At 46.0% G+C, this 18,237-nt stretch overlaps 1 pseudogene; it reads left to right on the forward strand.

Annotated features, from left to right (window-relative positions):
* LOC128948755 (CUB and sushi domain-containing protein 2-like) overlaps window positions 1-18,237 on the forward strand; it is a 137,947-nt pseudogene that overhangs the window by 13,021 nt on the left and 106,689 nt on the right.

Consider the following 18,237-nt stretch of genomic DNA (forward strand, 5'->3'; position numbering starts at 1 on the left):
CTTTGGGACATAAAACTCTCATTGGGTCCCTCATCCTGAGGTGAATTTTCCTTTTTTTGGAGCTGCTTGTGCACAGGCATCACCTCTGGGTGCAGGGAAGGAACCCAAGGATGGTGGTGGCACCTGGGGACTCCGTTCAGCCAAACTTTTCCTGTCAGAAGCTGGGAGTAGAATCCATGCGCTCTCCCTTCCTTCACTGAATTCATTCCTGATTCCTGATTTGGAATCCTCTGGGCTGGTGAAAAGTGGCAAAGCAAAGTTTGGAGTTATAGAAAATGTAGGGATGTCAAATTCTGCTTGGTTGCTGCTGACTGAGCTTACCAAGGGTTATTGTGGTGGTGTTCACAGGGATCCCAAGATGAGGGAAGAGATGAGAATCTTGACTCCATGTTTCAGGAGGCTGATTTATTATTTTATGATATATATTTATTAAAAGAAAATGATGTATTAAAACTATACTAAAGAATAGAAGAAAATATTTCATCAGAAGGAAGGGAAGGAAATTTCAAGGAAAGGAAATAAAATCTTGTGACTGCTCACAGCCTTGACACAGGTGGCTGTCACTGGTCATCAAATAAAACCAATTTCACATGCTGAGTAAACAGTTCTCCAAATCACATTCCAAAGCAGCAAAACATGGAGAAGCTGAAGCTTCCCAGCTTCTCAGGAGAAAAGATCCTAACGAAAGGATTTTTCATAAAATATGTTTGTGGCAGGTTATGGACATGGAAAATGGGAAAATAATACCTCACATGTTGTTTTCCATGAATCCATGGCTCTGTGCCCTCCCACACAGACAGGTGAGCACCAAAGCATCCTGTGGGGACAATCCCAGCCCCATCTCTGCTCCAGCACGGTGGGAAGGGAGGAAAAATGGGCCTTAAAAAGGAAATTCCTATAAAGAACATAAAGGGCATCAGAAGAGTGTTAGTGCTGAGGAGAAGCTGGAATATTTTTGGGATCAGCAAAATTGGGAAGCATCCTCCTTGTAGGAACAGCTGTAGCTGGGGATGATGCACCAGGGGTTAATTCCAAATATTGGATGGTCCTGGCTTTGTGTGTGTCCAGTGTGGGTGGATTCTCCCCATGGATTCTCCCATTCCCCCTGCAGGGCTCCAGCTGCTGAGCCATGAGAAAGGGGCTGGTGTCACCTCAGTGTCACCCTCCTCCTTTGGGGCACCATGCTTGGAATAAAATTGGGATTTTCTTCCCTGTAATCCAGTGCTGGGCAGAGGTGGAACGGAAATTGGGGTTCTTTCAGTGGTTCAGCATGTGGAATGTGGAATTTTGGGGCTGTGCTTCCCCAGGAGCGTCATCCTGTGCGATGAGCCATCAGGGAATGGAGTTTTTTTGGCTGAGAAACATGCTGTAGGTTTGGATGAGAAGAAAACCAAATCCCATCGAGCTCCTGTGGCAAAATCCCCCTTTTGTCCTTTATTGCTGTGCTGGAATTCAGCCTGGAAATCAGGATTGTGCCAGGGCTGAGGGACCCCCAGGTTCCCCTACCCTGAACCCTCCTTTGTGCCGTGAGAGGGCTGGAAATGGGGAGGGTGGAGCTGGGAGCTTTCTGCAGTGCTGGCCACCACCCCATGGATTTCATGTTTGTTGGCATCCAGGTTGCTCCATAAATTTTTCTCCATGTTCCAACTAAATGACTTGGCTTTCAAACCCTCGACTTGCATCCCCCTCTCCTTTCTCCCTCTCGTTCTGTGCTTGGTTTTTCCCTCCTGGGATCACTCCCTGCCTTTCCATGGAGTTGTTTTCTTTCCCTGGCACACTGGGCTGGGTTTTTGAGGGCTCTGAGGTCACCTTGGAGGGTGGCAGGTGGGGCTTTAATCATAACAAACAGGCTCTGTGATTGGTGTCATTTAGCAGAATGGAAAAAAATACCCAAAAATCAACTTATCCAGAGGTATTTCTGTAGTGGAATGGAGGGGAAACTGTGTCCCTAGCTGGCATTTCCTAGAAAACACTCAGGTGTGTAAACTGAGCAGGATATTTGTTTCCAAAGCTGTTGTTTTTGTGGAATAAAACATTGAGGTTTCTGAGCTTCCAGTTGCCATTTTTCTCGCCACATCCACCAAGCCAGCTGCTGAAAGAATTGTTCCTTTTGCTATTCTGTGTCTGTATGTGCTGTTTTTTTGCTTTGTAGTAACTCAGGTTGGTGTGTCCCAGGGACATAATTTGTGTCCAGACCCTGGGATTCCCGAGAGAGGTAAAAGGATAGGCAACGATTTTAGGTAAGAATATTTTCTGTGTGTTCTGTGCATGAGCTCCTGGGTGTGCTCCTGGTGTGGGGGGGCTCTGTTTGCTTTGTCCCCCTCCCAAAATCCTGCCCAGTTTTGGGGAACACGTGTGTAAAACCCTTCCTGTGTGTGCTGTTCCACAAAGATCTCTTGGAGTGTTTTTATCCTTTCCCAATCCAGGTTTTGTGCTGTCATCCCTCCCCTGGAAAAACTGAAACGGCCAAAAGAAAGAAATCACTTTTCAAATTAGCTCAAACCCCAGCATGGCCCTGCCCTTAGAGAATTTGAGGTGGCTGAGGTTCCTTGTCACTGAGCCTGTGTGGCGCCAGCTAATTGGGGCTTAGGAAGTTTAAACCAGAGCTGTTGTTCCTTTCCAGTTCCCAGTTTTGCTTTGCAGGGATGCCCCAGCTGTTGGTGGCCATGGGGAATCAATATTTCATCTGATTCTGCTGCCCAGGGCTGTTTTGCTCATGAAAAGTGTCTCTCAATCAAATCCCAGACTGTCAAATCCTCCTCAAGTCCAAGCAGAGGAAAGGGAATCCCAACAGTCCCTAAATTCCATGGGATGAATTCCCAGCTGCTGATGGTGTTACTCCAGTGAACAAAGTTCAGAATCCAAACCACCGAACAAAGAGCAGAACTCTCAGCAGTTGATAAAGATTTTTATTTCATTTTATGAGAATTCTGAATGTGTCCTCTCTCAGAGCTGTGGGTGAAATTCCCACTGAAATGTCACTAAAATTTGGGATTCCAGGAGCTGTTTTGCTCATGGAAAGTGCCTCTCAATCAAATCCCAGTCTGTCAAATTCTCCTCAAACCCAGCAAAGGAGAGAGGGCAGAAGAAAGGGAATCCCATAAAGTCCCTAAATTCCACGGGATGAATTCCCAGCTGCTGATTGTGTTACCCCAGTGAACAAAGCTCAGAATCCAAACCACAGAACAAAGAGCAGAACTCTCAGCAGTTGATAAAGAATTTTATTTCACTTTATGAGAATGTCCGCTGAGCACGTCCTCTCCCAGGATGAAATTCCCACTGAAATGTCACTAAAATTTGGGATTTGGGCATCAGCATCTGGGGCAGACACAGCAGAAGGGAGGCAGAGCTGGTCCCTCCTCCCTTCCTGCTGGCTGCAGGGCCAGGGGATGGCCCTGGCCCCAAATCCTGGGGTGCAGGAGCAGGCTGATGTCCCCTGTGTCCCCTCTCCAGGCTGGGCTCCAGCATCCAGTTCTCCTGCAACGAGGGCTACGACCTGCAGGGCTCCAAGAGCATCACCTGCAAGAGAGTCAGCGACATCATTGTGGCCTGGAGCGACCACCGGCCTGTCTGCAGAGGTGAGGGCTCTGCCTGGCTGGATTTGGGGATTTTTGGGAATTCCCAGCTCCTTCCTGTCCCTTTTCCATCACCCATCCTGCCCTTGGGTCGAATCTCAGAATGGTTTGGGTTGGAGGGACATTGAGGACCATCCTGCTCCTTCCACTGTTCCTCCAAGCTGGCCTTGGACACTCCCAGGGATCCAGGGGGAGTCTGGCTGAATTTTGGGATTTTTAGGTATTCTAGTTCCTTCCTGTCCCTTTTCCATCATCCATCCTGCCCTCGGGTCGAATCTCAGAATGGTTTGGGTTGGAGGGATATTGAGGACCATCCTGCTCATTCCACTTGTCTTGGACACTCCCAGGGATTCAGGGGGAGTCTGAGGGAGCTCATCTTGGCTGGATTTTGGGATTTGTAGGAATTCCCAGCTCCTTCCTGTCCCTTTTCCATACCCATCCTCCCCTCAGGTCGAATAATCCCAGAATGGTTTGGGTTGGACAATCCTGCTCCTTCCACTGTCCCTCCATGCTGGCCTTGGACATTCCCAGGAATTTAGAGGGAATCTGAGGGGCTCAGTTTGGCTGGATATGGGGATTTTTGGGAATTCCCAGCTCCTTCCTGTCCATTTCTCACCCATCCTGCCCTCAGGTCATTCCTTGGCCAGGTCAGAGTCCCAGAGGGGTTTGGGTTGGGAGGAACCTTAAGGAAAATGTTGTTCCATGGGTAGGGAGACCTTCCCCATCCCAGGCTGGCCTTGGACACTTCCAAGGATGGGGCATCCAAATTTCTCTGGGAAATCTTCCTTAGGGCCTTCTCACCCTCACTTTAAAGGTTTTTTCAGCCCCTGTTTCTGCACCTCCTTTTCCCCTCACAGACTCCTCCATGAATATCCCTAAATCCCTTCCTTTCTCTCTCTCCAGAACATTCTTTTAATTCAGGAATGTCAAACCTGAGCAGGATCACCCCTCTCCTCATCCCAGGTGTTTTCTCCCCTCTCCTCCTTCTCCTGTAAGAGGAAAGACAGGAATAAAACCTGGAAAAGCAGAGCTGGAGGGAGATTTTTAACTGGAAATGTGGAATTTTGGGGCTGTGCTTCCCCGGGAGCCTCATCCTGTGCCATGAGCCATCAGGGAATGGAATTTTTTTCTCATTTTTCCCATTTTGCCCTTGGCCATTTTGTTTTCATTCCCTCTCCGAAATGTCACATTGTGATATTTGTAATGCTAATAAAGAACAACTTGTAATATTTTTAATTGAATCCCTTTAAAGCTCTTAAAATCATAAATAGGGGTTTTTTTCCCCCGGTTCTTTTTTTCTTTAATTTCATCTGCAGATTTTTTCAAGGCTTTGGAATCCCATGTAATTCTTGAAACAAGCCTGGAATAAATTGAATCAGTGTAAGAGGATATTTGGCATAAATATGTGACACTGTAAAGGAAATTTATGGTGTCCTCCCACAAGAGATAAGAAAGGATTTGCCAGCATTATTCTGTTTCTGTGAATCAACTTAATTTTTTTAGCTGCTGACTTTCATATTTTGGGGTTTTTTTTTCTATTTAAAAAGTTTCAATTTTATTTCAGCTTTCTGCCAATTTTTCTCCCAGTTTGTGCCATTTTTTAAAATTGTGTTTCTCTCAAATTCTCCAGTCAGTCACAGATTTTAACCCCTTGGGCTTCAATAATTTTTTAATCTCCAGTGAGAAAACTTTGGGGGAAAGTTCTCTTCCCACAGCTTGGCCAGGAGATGATTTTCTATATTTTACAAAGAAAAAAAACCTTTGCAGACTCCAAAAATGCAAATACATCTCCAAAATTAAATAATACATTTAAATAAATAAATAAACTTCAACAATAAATTAATTTGAGGCTCTGTCACAGCAGAGGATATTTCCAGAACCAGGATGTTTTTCCCCACCTTTTTTTTGTGGAATATTTCAGCTAAATATTACATCAAAGGCATTCCACAGGCAAAATTTTCCCTGCTTAAGCACTTTTTCCAGTTTTTCCTTTACCTGAGGTGTTTTGAAGATGCAGAGCTGAGTTTCCACCTTAGTTCTGAGCCCACAGAAGGAAACCAGCTGATAAATACTTAATAATGACCTAATAAATCCTGGCTGTGCAGTGTTTTGGGGGTTTGATGTGCAGGAAGAAAGGGAATGGGGTTTTTTGGGGACATCAGGAAGGAGTTGTGTCATTCCTGGCCTGGTTGGGGAAGGGTTTTTGTGAGGGGAAAAAAGGAAATAAATCAATGTGAGCATAGAGAGTTGGGTGTTGGTCTGAGGGGAAGTGGGAACAAGGATTGATGGAATTGGGGTTTGGTGGGATCAGGGTTTGTTGGGATCATGGGTTGATGGGATTGGGGTTTGTTGGGATCATATTTGGGTATGATCAGGAGTTGTTGGGATCAGTTGGGTGAGATCAGGATTTGCTGGGATCAGGGGTTTTTGGGATCAGGGTTTGTTCAGATCAGGAATTATTTGGATCAGGTTTGGGTTGGTTCAGGAGTTGCTGGCATCAGGGTTTTATGGGTTTGGGGTTGTTGGGATCATGGATTGTTGGGGAATTAGGTTTGATGGGATCGGAGGTTGTTGGGATTAGATTTGGGTGAGACAGGGGTTGTTGGGATCTGGGTTTGATGGGATCAGGGTTTGATGGCATCAGGCATTGATGGGATCAGGTTTGGGTGAGATCAGGGATTGATGGGATCAGGATTTTATGGGATCAGAGGTTGTTGGGATCACGGATTGTTGGGGATCAGGTTTGGGTGAAATCAGGGTTTGTTGGGATCAGAGGTTGATGGGATTAGAGATTGTTGGCATCAGGCATTGATGGGATCAGAGGTTTTATAGGATCAGGGTTTGATGGGATCAGGGACTATTAGGATTGGGGCTTGGTGGGGTCAGTGATTGATGGGATCGGGGTTTGATGAGATCAGTGATTGATGGGGTCAAGGTTTGATGGGATCAGGGGTTTTTGGGATCAAGGGTTGATGGCCCCAGTCCTCACAGAGAAACCCCTCATTTTCACCACCCGGGTGTAAAAAAGGAGCAGTGTAGGCCGTGAAAACACCAACTTCTCCATTTTTCCCCCCTCTTCCCTTTTCCACCTCCTCCCACCTCCACCCCAAGCTCATCCCTCCTCCTGCCCCCCCAGCAGCGCTGAGTGTCCCCATTTGTGTCCCCAGCCAGGATGTGTGACACGTACCTGCGCGGGCCCAGCGGCGTCATCACGTCCCCCAACTACCCCGTGCAGTACGACAACAACGCCTACTGCGTGTGGGTCATCACCGCCCTCAACCCCGCCAAGGTGAGCTGGGGGGCTTGGCTGGACAGACGGACACTCAGGGGTCACCTCGTCACCCTGCACAACCCCTGAGTGAGGAAGCACTGAGGGAGCTGGGGGGCTTGGCCTGGACAGATGGACACTCGGGGGTCACCTCGTCACCCTGCACAACCCCTGAGTGAGGAAGCACTGAGGGAGCTGGGGGGCTTGGCCTGGACAGATGGACACTCGGGGGTCACCTCGTCACCCTGCACAACCCCTGAGTGAGGAGCCACTGAGGGAGCTGGGGGGCTTGGCCTGGACAGATGGACACTTGGGGGTCACCTCGTCACCCTGCACAACCCCTGAGTGAGGAAGCACTGAGGGAGCTGGGGGGCTTGGCCTGGACAGATGGACACTCGGGGGTCACCTCATCACCCTCCACAACCCCTGAGTGAGGAGCCACTGAGGGAGCTGGCCTGGACAGAAGGAGACTCAGGGGTGACCTCATCACCCTCCAAAGCTCCTGAAAGGTGGCTGTGCTTCTGGGCCCTCAGTTTGGGAAGGATGTTGGGACTCTTGAGCTCATCCAGAGGGGTTCAGAAACCCTCAGAGGGGTCACCTCATCACCCTCCACAGCCCTGAAAGGTTCCCTTGCTTCTGGGCCCTCAGCTTGCAAAGGACATTGGGAGCTCATCCAGAGAGGCTGGGAACACAAACCCTGTGAGGAACCACTGAGGGACAAAAGGAGGCTCAGGGGTGCCCTCATCACTCTCTGCAGCTCCTGAAAGGTGCCTGTGCTTCTGGACTCTCAGTTTGGGAGGATTTTGGGACTCTTGAGCTGATCAGAGGGGCTGGGAGCACAAACCCTGTGAGGAACCCCGGAGGGAGTTGGGGGTGTTTGTCCTGGACAAAAGGAGGCTTAGGGGTGCCCTCATCACCTTCCTGAGAGGTGCTTGTGCTTCTGGGCCCTCAGTTTGGGAGGGATGTTGGGATTCTTGAGCTGGGGAACACAAACCCTTTGAGGAACCACTGAGGGAGCTCAGCCTGGACAAAGGGACACTCAGGGGTCACCTCATCACCCTCCACAACCCCTGAAAGGTAGCTGTGCTTCCAGACAATTCCAGACACGTCCAAACAATTCCAGACACCTCCAGGCCCATCCAAACACTTCCAAAACATCCAGAGACATCCAGACACTTCCAAACAGATCCAGACACATCCAGATGCTTCCAAATACTTCCAGACACATCCAAGGACATCCAGGAACATCCAGACAAATCCAGACACCTCCAAACATACCCATGCACATCGAGATACATCCAAACAAATGCAGACAATTCCTGACACATCCAGACTCATCCAAACACATCCAGACACTTCCAAACTCATCCAGATACTTCCAGACATGTTCAGACTCACCCAGACATTTCCAAACTCATCCAGACGCTTCCAAACTCATGCAGATACTTCCAGACACATCCAAACTCATCCAGACACTTTCAAACACATCCAGACACTTTAAACACATCCAGACCCCTCCACTATCCCAGGTTGCTCCAAGCCCTTTCCACTTTGGGATCCAGAGGGAAACCTTTTCCAGCCCCTCCTCGCTCTCACATTCGGGGTTTTTTCAGCCCCCCAGGCTCAGTTTCTGTCCCCACACACTCTTCCCTGTGTTTTCCCAGCTGTCCTGAAATCCCTGCCCTTCCCTCCCTGCTGAAGGCTCGTTTAGTTCAGGGTTGTAATTAAAAGTGAGTGTAATTATTTGCAATCGAAGCCCCTTTGATATCTGGTGTGGGGAGGTGCCCAGCTCATCGGGGCAGGGAGGCTGTGCCAGGAATGCTGATTTTCCCCAATTTTTTCCCCTTTATCCAGCAGGATTTCAGCCCCCAAGGGCAGAGGAGTGAGGTTTGGGTCTATCTCATGCTATTTATGCAGCATTGTGAATTTATTGACATTTTTGCACTGGTTTAAATTTAAATATGAGCCCTGGCTCTCCTTGTAATGGGGTGAGACTGGAAAAAGCTGTGAGGGCACCAAACAATTCCCATTGCCAGGGGAAAATGGACAGGGATTGATCATTCCCAGGCCAGGGCTGTCATACCTGTACATAAATGAGATTGGAATTGGTCAAATCCATCCATTTTCAGATTTCCCAACAAGGAACTGCAGGTTCTGCTCTGTCATCCACAGAAATACGGAAATTTGTCAGCTGTGAGAGGAGATCCCTTTGCCTTTGAAATGATAAATAGCTTTAATTAATTCAATTAATGTCAATTTTTGAAGGATTTTTTGAGGTGTTTGGGTGTTTCAGTGTCGTTTACAGGGAGGGAAAACCTAAAGCAAGGAAGAAAAGCACCAAATCCTTTGGGAAGTCCACAGCTCTCCCTGCTTTCCTAAATCTTAAAGGAGATTGGAATTGGTCAAATGCATTAATTTTAAGATTTCCCAGCTTGGATCAGAGATTCCACAGCACAAGGAACTGCAGGTTCTGCTCCATCCTGCACTGAAATTTGGAAATTTTTGAGCTGTGAGAGGAGATCCCATTGCCTTTGCCTTTGAAATGATAAACAGCTTTAATTAATTCAATTAATGTCAGGTTTTGAGGGATTTTTCTTGGGTTTAGGTGTTTCAGTGTCGTTTACAGGGAGGGAAAACCTCTCCTGAAGCAGGGAAGAAAAAATCAGCAACCCCTGTGGGAAGGCCACAGCTCTCCCTGCTTTCCTAAATCCTAAAGGAGATTGGAATTGGTCAAATCCATTAATTTTAGGATTTCCCACCAAGGAACCGCAGGTTCTGCTCCATCATCCCCAGAAATATGGAAATTTGTCAGCTGGAAGAGGAGATCCCATTGCCTTTGAAATGATAAATAGCTTTAATTAATTCAATTAATGTCACTTTTTGAAGGGATTCTTTTGGTTTTAGGTGTTTCATGGTAGAAACTTTAATTTCCAGGTTGGGAAAAGCTCTCCTGGAGCAGGGAGGGTTGGGAGGAAAGCACCAAATCCTTTGGGAAGGTCACAGCTCTCCCTGCTTGTCCCTCATGGATGATCCCAGCATTTCCTGGCTGAGGGAAGGATTTGGGATGAATTACTTCCAATAATTCCCATAAAATACTTGGAAAGAATATTTTGTAATTTTTTTTTTTGTAATCTTTTCATGGTCTCAGTGGTTTTTTGATCAGCTCCTGCTCCATGGAGCTTTGGAAGAAGCAGGGAGCTGAATTTAGGAATTATTTGCAAGTCTTCTGCTCTATATTTGTTAAAAAAAGAGCCTGAGACCCACTGAGCCCCAAAATCCCCTCCAAATTTACAATTTTCCCCTCAAAATTGGGAATTTTGCATCCACAGGGCTGAGGCCTCCTCACTGACAAATTGGGATTTTTTTCCACTGCAGATTGGGGACATCAAAACCTCTTTTGGGAATATTCTGGGGTTTTTTTAGCTGGGCCCTGGTGCTTTGGGAATTAATTCCAACCACAGTGGGGAAAAGAAATCTCTGGGGAGCTGAGAAATGCATATGATAATTGGGGAATTTGCATAAAAGCTATTTCTGGCCTTTTTTTTGACACAATGGATGTTGCTGGTTGAGGTTTCTCCTGGGGTTATTCCCAAAAAAAGCCACGTCCAAGCTGATGGAGGGAGAAGGGGATGATTTATCCCAAAAGGAGGGGGAAATTCTGGACCCTGAGGGCAGGGAAATGAGGAATGAGCTTGGAAAGCTTCAGGTTAGAGCCGCTGGAGTGAATTATTGTGGATTTTTCTCCTCAAAATGTGACTGAACTTCCAATCACTTCGGAATCAGGAGTTTCATCTCATTTTCCCATTTTCCTGGCTTTGCTGTCACTTTAGCGGTTCCAGGTTTGGGGGTTCTGTGGCTCTCTGGCTCTTTAACAAATCAGTAAATAATTTAATTAAATTATTGCATTTCCAACTTTCAGAGCAAAAAAACCCAGGAAAATAGGTAAATAAATACAATATTTAAAAAATAAAAAAACAGGAAATGGGGAAATAAATACAATATTCAACACAAAAACAAACCAGGAAATGGGTAAATAAATACAATATTAAAAAAAACAAACCAGGAAAATGGATAAATAAATACAATATTAAAAAAAAAAACAGGAAAATGGGTAAATAAATAAAGTGGGTAAATAAACACAATATTTAAAAAAACAAACCAGGAAAATGGGTAAATAAATAAAATGGGTAAATAAACACAATATTAAAAAAAACCAAAAATACGCAAAAAAACACAATAACAAAAAAACCAGGAAAATGGATAAATAAATACAATGTTCAAAAAAAGAAAAAGGAAAATAGGTAAATAAATACAAGCTTGTAAAGCTTCAGGTTAGAACTGCATGAGCTGCTGTTCTGTTACTTCAGCAGATCCAGGTTTGGGGTGTTGGTGGCTCCCTGGCTCTTTAACAAAAATCATCAATAAATATAAATCATCAATAAATATAAATCATTAAATAATTAAATTAAATTAATTACATTTCCAGATTTCAGAGAAAAAAAAAACCAAAAAAACCCCAAAAAACCCAAAAAAACCTAACAAAAAACCAAGAAAAGCCACCCAACTTTTTGGGATGTTTTGGAGATTTCGATGCTCTTGGGAGCTGCTGCGGGATCCACGAGCAGGGCTTGGTGTTAATTGATGAATTAATTGTGTTAATTGTGTCTTTGGCAGGTGATCAAACTCACCTTCGAGGAGTTCGAGCTGGAGAGAGGCTACGACACCCTGACAGTGGGGGATGGAGGCCAGGTCGGAGACCAGAAATCCGTGCTCTATGTGTGAGTACCAATTCCTCAATTCCCTCTTGTGGGATTGCACCTGGCCAGGTGGGGCTGAGGGTTTAGGATGCAGGGATCCAGTGGGTTTTGGGGCTGGTTGTCACTTTGGGGACAGAAAATTGGATTTCCTTAAATTGTTCCCTCTGTGCTTTGTGTGTGAGTGGCAGAATGCACCTGCCCAGGTGAGGCTGGAGGGCTTGATATGCCAGGATCCAGTGGGTTTAGGGCTTTTTTTCAGTGGTTTTCTGTCACTTTGGGGACAGAGAATTGTCCCCTCTGTGCACTAGGTGTCAGTACCAATTCTCTCCTGCAGGAATGCACCTGGCCAGGTGGGGCTGAGGGTTTAGGATGCAGGGATCCAGTGGGTTTGGGGCTGGTTGTCACTTTTGGGACAGAAAATTGGATTTCCTTAAATTGTCCCATCTGTGCTTTATGTGTGAGTCCCAAAATGCACCTGGCCAGGTGGGGCTGCAGGGATCCAGTGGTTTTGGGGCTTTTTTTTTAGTGGTTTTCTGTCACTTTGGGGACAGAAAATTGGATTTCCTTAAATTGTTCCCTCTGTGCTGTATGCGTGAGTAGCAGAAGGCACCTGGCCAGGTGAGGCTGGAGGGCTTGATATGCCAGGATCCAGTGGGTTTAGGGCTTTTTTTAAGTGTTTTTTTGTCACTTTGGGGCAGAAAATTGTCCCATCTGTGCTAAATGTGCGAGTTCCAATACCCCAATTTTCTCCTGAGGGAATGTACCTGGCCAGGTGCAGCTGAGGGCTTGGCACACAGGGATCCAGTGGTTTTAGGGCTTTTTAAAGTGGTTTTTTGTCAGTTTGGGGACAGAAAATTTTCTTTTCTGTGCTTCACGTGTGAATACCAATTCCCCAATTTTCTCCTGCGGGAATGCACCTGGCCAGGTGAGGTTGTGGGCTTGGGATGCAGGGATCCAGTTTTAGGGCTTTAAGGTTTAGTTTTAGGGTTTTAGAGTTTTTTTTAAGTGGTTTTCTGTTACTTTGGGGACAGAAAATTGTCCCCTCTGTGCTTTATATGTGACTACCAATTCCCCAATTCTGTCCTGCAGGAATGCACCTGGCCAGGTGGTGCTGATGCAAATTTGGAATATGTGAGACTGAGCAAAGTGCAGTGCCTGGAATCTTTTCCCAGGAAGTTTTCAGTAAATTCCTTTTGCTAATCCTTCCTGGGATATATTTTTATTTTTAATAATCTGGGAGGATGAATTGAAAAGTAATGAAATGGGAGAGCGTTGTGAGGACCACAGTGCTAATTAATGTGCTTGAAAATCCATGGATCACTTTTCCCAGAGCTTTCTGCCCACTCTTAGCTGGATTATTCAGGAATAATACCTGGATACAAAGTGAGGTTTGTTTGGAAGAATCAAAATGCAGCAACTCCTGTCAAAGGCAATAATTCAATTTTTTTTCCTTGGCTGTTGAGGAGCTCAGCCCTGCTGCCTTCCTAATCAAGGAATGCACTTGAGGGGAGATGCAGAGCAGCAAATTCCACCCCAAACTGAGCTGGGAAGGATTTTTTCCAGGCTCATTCCCAAATGAAAATGGGAGCAGAGCAGATTTTTAGGCTGTAGGAATTTAATTTTCTGAATTAACAAGGACCCAAATCAATTCCCCACCCCAGCTTGTTCAAAGTGGGGTGGCAAAAGATGCAGAAAGCTTTGAAGCTCCTTTTCCTGGTGTTTTTTTTCCTCTTGGAGTGTTCCTCATTCCTGCCTGGCTGCTGCTTCAATAAATAAACTGAGAATCAACAATAACACTCCTGAACATCTCTGGGATGCAAAACAGGCACTAAAACAAGATCACTTCTTCATTTAACAGCACCCTGAGATCAATAAAATCCTGCTGCAGGTCAGGGAAATCAGAGCAGAGGCGGGGGCAGAGCTTGGCTGGGATTGTGATTGCAGGAAAAACAAAAAAAAAACCACTCTAGGTTCAGAGCCTGGGCATGGTGTCCCTGTCCCTGGGGCCTGTGAGGGACAGGGACAGGGCCTGGATGGGCAGGACAGGTCTGTGATGCCCAGGGAGGCCCCATTTCCCTGAGATCCCTGTCCTGGAGAGGAGCTGGAACCTGGCAGGGAGCGGAGTTGATGTCACCTGCACTGAGGGGTGACACAGAATCCTGGGATGGTTTGGGGTAGAAGGACCTTAAAGCTCATCCAGCCATGACAGGGACACCTTCCACTGTCCCAGGCTGCTCCAAGCCTGTCCAGCCTGGCCTTGGGCCCTGCCAGGGATCCAGGGGCAGCCACAGCTTCTCTGGGCACCCTATGCCAGGGCCTGCCCACCCTCACAGCCAGGAATTCCTCCCCGAAATCCCACCCAATTCTCCCCTTTTCCACTTTGAATCCATTCCCCCTTGTCCTGGCACTGCAGTTCTGGTGCCGAGTCCCTCTCCAGCTCTCCTGGCAGGAGCTGTGAGGGCTCCACTCAACATTCCCTAATCCAGGCTAAACATCCCCAATTCTCCCAGCTTGGATCACATCCCTCCTCTGGCAGGAGCAATTTCTTCCCCAAATCCCACTCAATTCTCCCCTTTTCCAGTTAGAATTTGTCCTGACCCTGCAGTTCCTGGTGCTGAGTCCCTCTCCAGTTCTCCTGCAGCTCCCAGGATGCTGAGGAGGCTCCACTCAACTTTCCCTTCTCCAGGCTGAACATTCCCAGCCTGGATCCTGTCCCTTTGTCAGCCTCACATCTCTCCTCTGGCAGGAGCAATTTCTCCCCAAAATCCCACCCAATTCTCCAATTTTTCACTTTGAATTCATTCCCCCTTGTCCTGGCACTGCAGTTCCTGAAGCTGCTGTGGGGGCTCCACTGATCTTTCCTTCTCCAGGCTGAACATTCCCAACTCCCCCAGCCTGGCTCCTGTCCCTTTATCAGCTTCACATCCCTCCTCTGTCAGGAGCAATTTCTTCCCAAAATCCCACCCAATTCTCCCCTTTTCCCAGTTTGAGTTCATTCCCCCTTGTCCTGCACTGCAGTTCCTGGTGCTGACAGGAGCTGTGAGGGCTCCACTCAACCTTTCCTTCTCCGGGCTGAACATTCCCAGCCTGGCTCCTGTCCCTTTATCAGCTTCATATCCCTGCTCTGGCAGGAGCAATTTCTCCTCAAAATCCCACCCAATTCTCCTCTTTTTCAGTGTGAATTCATTCCCCCTTGTCCTGCACTGCAGTTCCTGAAGCTGCTGTGAGGGCTCCACTCAACCCTTCCTTCTCCAGGCTGAACATTCCCAACTCCCCCAGCCTGGCTCCTGTCCCTTTATCAGCTTCACATCCCTCCTCTGTCAGGAGCAATTTCTTCCCAAAATCCCACCCAATTCTCCCCTTTCCCAGTTTGAGTTCATTCCCCCTTGTCCTGCACTGCAGTTCCTGGTGCTGACAGGAGCTGTGAGGGCTCCACTCAACCTTTCCTTCTCCGGACTGAACATTCCCAGCCTGGCTCCTGTCCCTTTATCAGCCTCACATCCCTCTGCTCCACCAATTCCCTGTCCCCTTCTGCTGAGTTTACTTTTATCCAGGAGCCTTTCAAGTGCTGCTATTGTAGCTGGGGCCAGACCCAACCCAGAGCTGAACACATCGATTGGGATTTATTTAAACCCTGCAGAAAAGATTTAAAAAAAAACCCCCTCTCACCCCCTCTCCACTTGCTGTTAATTTCTGAATTTCTCGCAGATGATACCTGAGCAGAAACAGGATAATCACAACATTAAACACAGGCAACACAAGAGCCCTGCTCCTGGAATAATCATCCCACCCACACAAACGCTGCTCCTGGGAAGGGAGGCAGGAGCTGAGCTCCATCTGCCTGTGCCAAAGATGCTCCTGTGGGTGTGGGGGATAAAGCTCTGTAGCTGTGCTGAGGTGATTAATCCCAGAGGCTGAATGAGCCTCGTTAATAGGGGGAGATACCAATGATATTTCCCTCAATCTCAGCCCTCCTGGGAGGATGCTGAGGGGAAGGCAGAGCCCTGATCCTGCTGGGATTAGTGGCACTTCTCAGGGGCCATGGGGTGTTCAGCACGTTTGGATTCTCAGGGGTGTTCAGCACGTTTGGATTCTCAAAGGCTCACAGGGTTTTCAGCCCATTTGGGGCTCCTGCTGGTGATGAGGTCTCTGCTGTTGAGATGACCCCAAGGTGTTGGAAAGTCTCTTTTTCCCCACCCTGAGACCCAAGAAGAAGTCAGGATTCCTTGGTTCTCCTTCTCAAGGCTGTTTATTTTTCCTTATCTGTCTGGCAGGTCAGGTTGTGGCGCAGTCCCTGCCCTTGGATTGGTGTTAGCTTTTTATACTAAGAACTATGTGTACTTTATTTACAATTACTTTCCAATACCTATCACCTATGTTAGACAGTGAGCTTCTACCTTAAACCAATCTAAAAGTGCCAATATCACAGTAGAAGATTGAGGCCAAGAAGAAGAAGGAGAAGGACAGATCACACCCAGATTCCTCCATCTTGCCTCTTGAACCCCCATTCTAAAAACTGTAAAATTCTACATATTCACCCTGTGATAAATTCACTATCATTCTACTCAAACTCTTGTGGCTTTTAAATCTTCACACAAAGTTGGTAATTGTTTCCATGGGCTAAAATCAAAGGCTCAGGTGTTTGTGACTCCGTGCCAAGGTCTCTGTGCCCCCCTGCCAGTGTCTGGAATAAGCCAGGGCAGCCAGAGGAATGTTCTGGATTCCGACACTCTGTGTGCTTTTTTTCCTTTCCTAGAAACTTCTCTCAGTGCAGCAATGGAGCAGGGAATGGATGGAAAGTCATTTTCTGTGCTCCTGCAAACTGCTGCGAGGGCAGTTCAGGGGATTCAGTCACTCAGGGCTCACTTTGGCTCCTGGGAATTTGATTTGTTTGCTGATGTTTTGCCTCAATGAGCAGGGAAACGATTCCTTTGGCTGCTGGGTGATCTGATCCAACAACAGCAGGGAATTGTAATTATTGCACTGAGGGTGGTGGGGCAAGACTGAACATGGAAGGATTTTCACCAGGCTCCAAAATCTCCCAGGTTTTTGGGGTGATTCTTAATTAGTTTGGCATTTCCTTCTCCTGCAGAGTCCTTTATTTGAGGGTGATGAATCTGAGGCCACTTTGAGGCTGTTTTTATTCTATTATTATGTATTCTATTATATTTTTATAATCATACAATATTTATATATTATTTATAATTATATAATATTTTACACATTATATTATGTATTTTTATTATATCTTTATTATATTATCTATTATGTAATATGTTGTTATTTATATTATTATATATATTTAATTATTATAATCATATTTTATATTATGTAATATTATGTAATATTATATTATGTTATACTATACTTTATTTCAATTAATATATAATTTAATAATATTATAATTTAACATATTATATTATTATGTCTTTATATTATCATATTGTTACTATTAATTTTATAATGCTAACAATATTTTATTACTATAATATATAATTTAATAACAGTATAATTTACCAATATATAATTAATATAAACATATAATATTTTAAATAATTATTATTTTAACTAATTTTTGTATATGATATAATTTTAATTTATTTTTCTTACTTATTTTTGCAGCCTGACAGGCACCACAGTCCCTGACCTCATTGTCAGCACCCAGCACCAGATGTGGCTCCTGTTCCAGACCGACAGTGTCAGCAACCTGCTGGGCTTCAAAGCCACCTACGAAGGTAACCCAGGCTCCTCCCTCCCAATTCCCCTTTTCCCAAAATATCAGGGACCAGTTGAGTGCAGGGACTGGGAAGAAAAGGGAGCTCCTCTAAATAAATCAAAAATCAGTGCAGATATTGGGGAGAAAAGGGAGCTCCTCTAAATAAATCAAAATGGGTGCAGGGACTGGGGAGAAAAGGGAGCTCCTCTAAATAAATCAAAAATCAGTGCAGGTATTGGGGGGAAAAGGGAGCTCCTCTAAATAAATCAAAATGGGTGCAGGGATTGGGGAGAAAAGGGAGCTCCTCTAAATAAATCAAAATGGGTGCAGGGATTGGGGAGAAAAGGGAGCTCCTCTAAATAAATCAAAGCTCTGCAGATTTGTTTCTTTTTATTTTTTTCCTTAAGAGTTTCCTTTCCCATCCAGGCTGGGTGAGGGCTGTCCCATTGCCATTTCAGGTGTTTTATTGGGAAAAAAAAGGGGAATTTCAGCTGATAGCAACAGGTTGTGCCTGTGGGAAGGGATGGGATGGGGAATCTCTGGTTCCAGCAGGTCTCTGGTGTCAGCTGCTTTTAAACTGAGCTGTTTCAGGTGAAATCAAAGTTAATAAAAGTTAATATTGGGATTTTTAAAAAAAATCTTCCCAGAATCCAGCAAAATGTGAGTGCTCAAGTCTGGCCTAAGCTTGTGTTTGCTGCTGTCATGGGTGTTGGCGTGTTCTGACCCCATGGTGGGGTGGAACAGGATGGGCTTTAAGGCCTCTTCCAACCCAAACCAGTCTGGGATTCCCTGAAGGAGATAAAAAAGGATCTAAAGAGGAAACTCAGCAAGGAAGGGGTAAATTAAAAGGAAAAATCCCTTCCTGCCCCTCCCTGCCACCCAAAAACAGCAGAGCAGGTGCAGCACTGGGCCTGGTTTTGC

This window comes from Melozone crissalis, unplaced genomic scaffold (assembly GCF_028551555.1).
Source record: "Melozone crissalis strain CALT ecotype California unplaced genomic scaffold, PUWL_Pcris_2 ptg000156l_1, whole genome shotgun sequence".
NCBI lineage: Eukaryota > Metazoa > Chordata > Aves > Passeriformes > Passerellidae > Melozone > Melozone crissalis.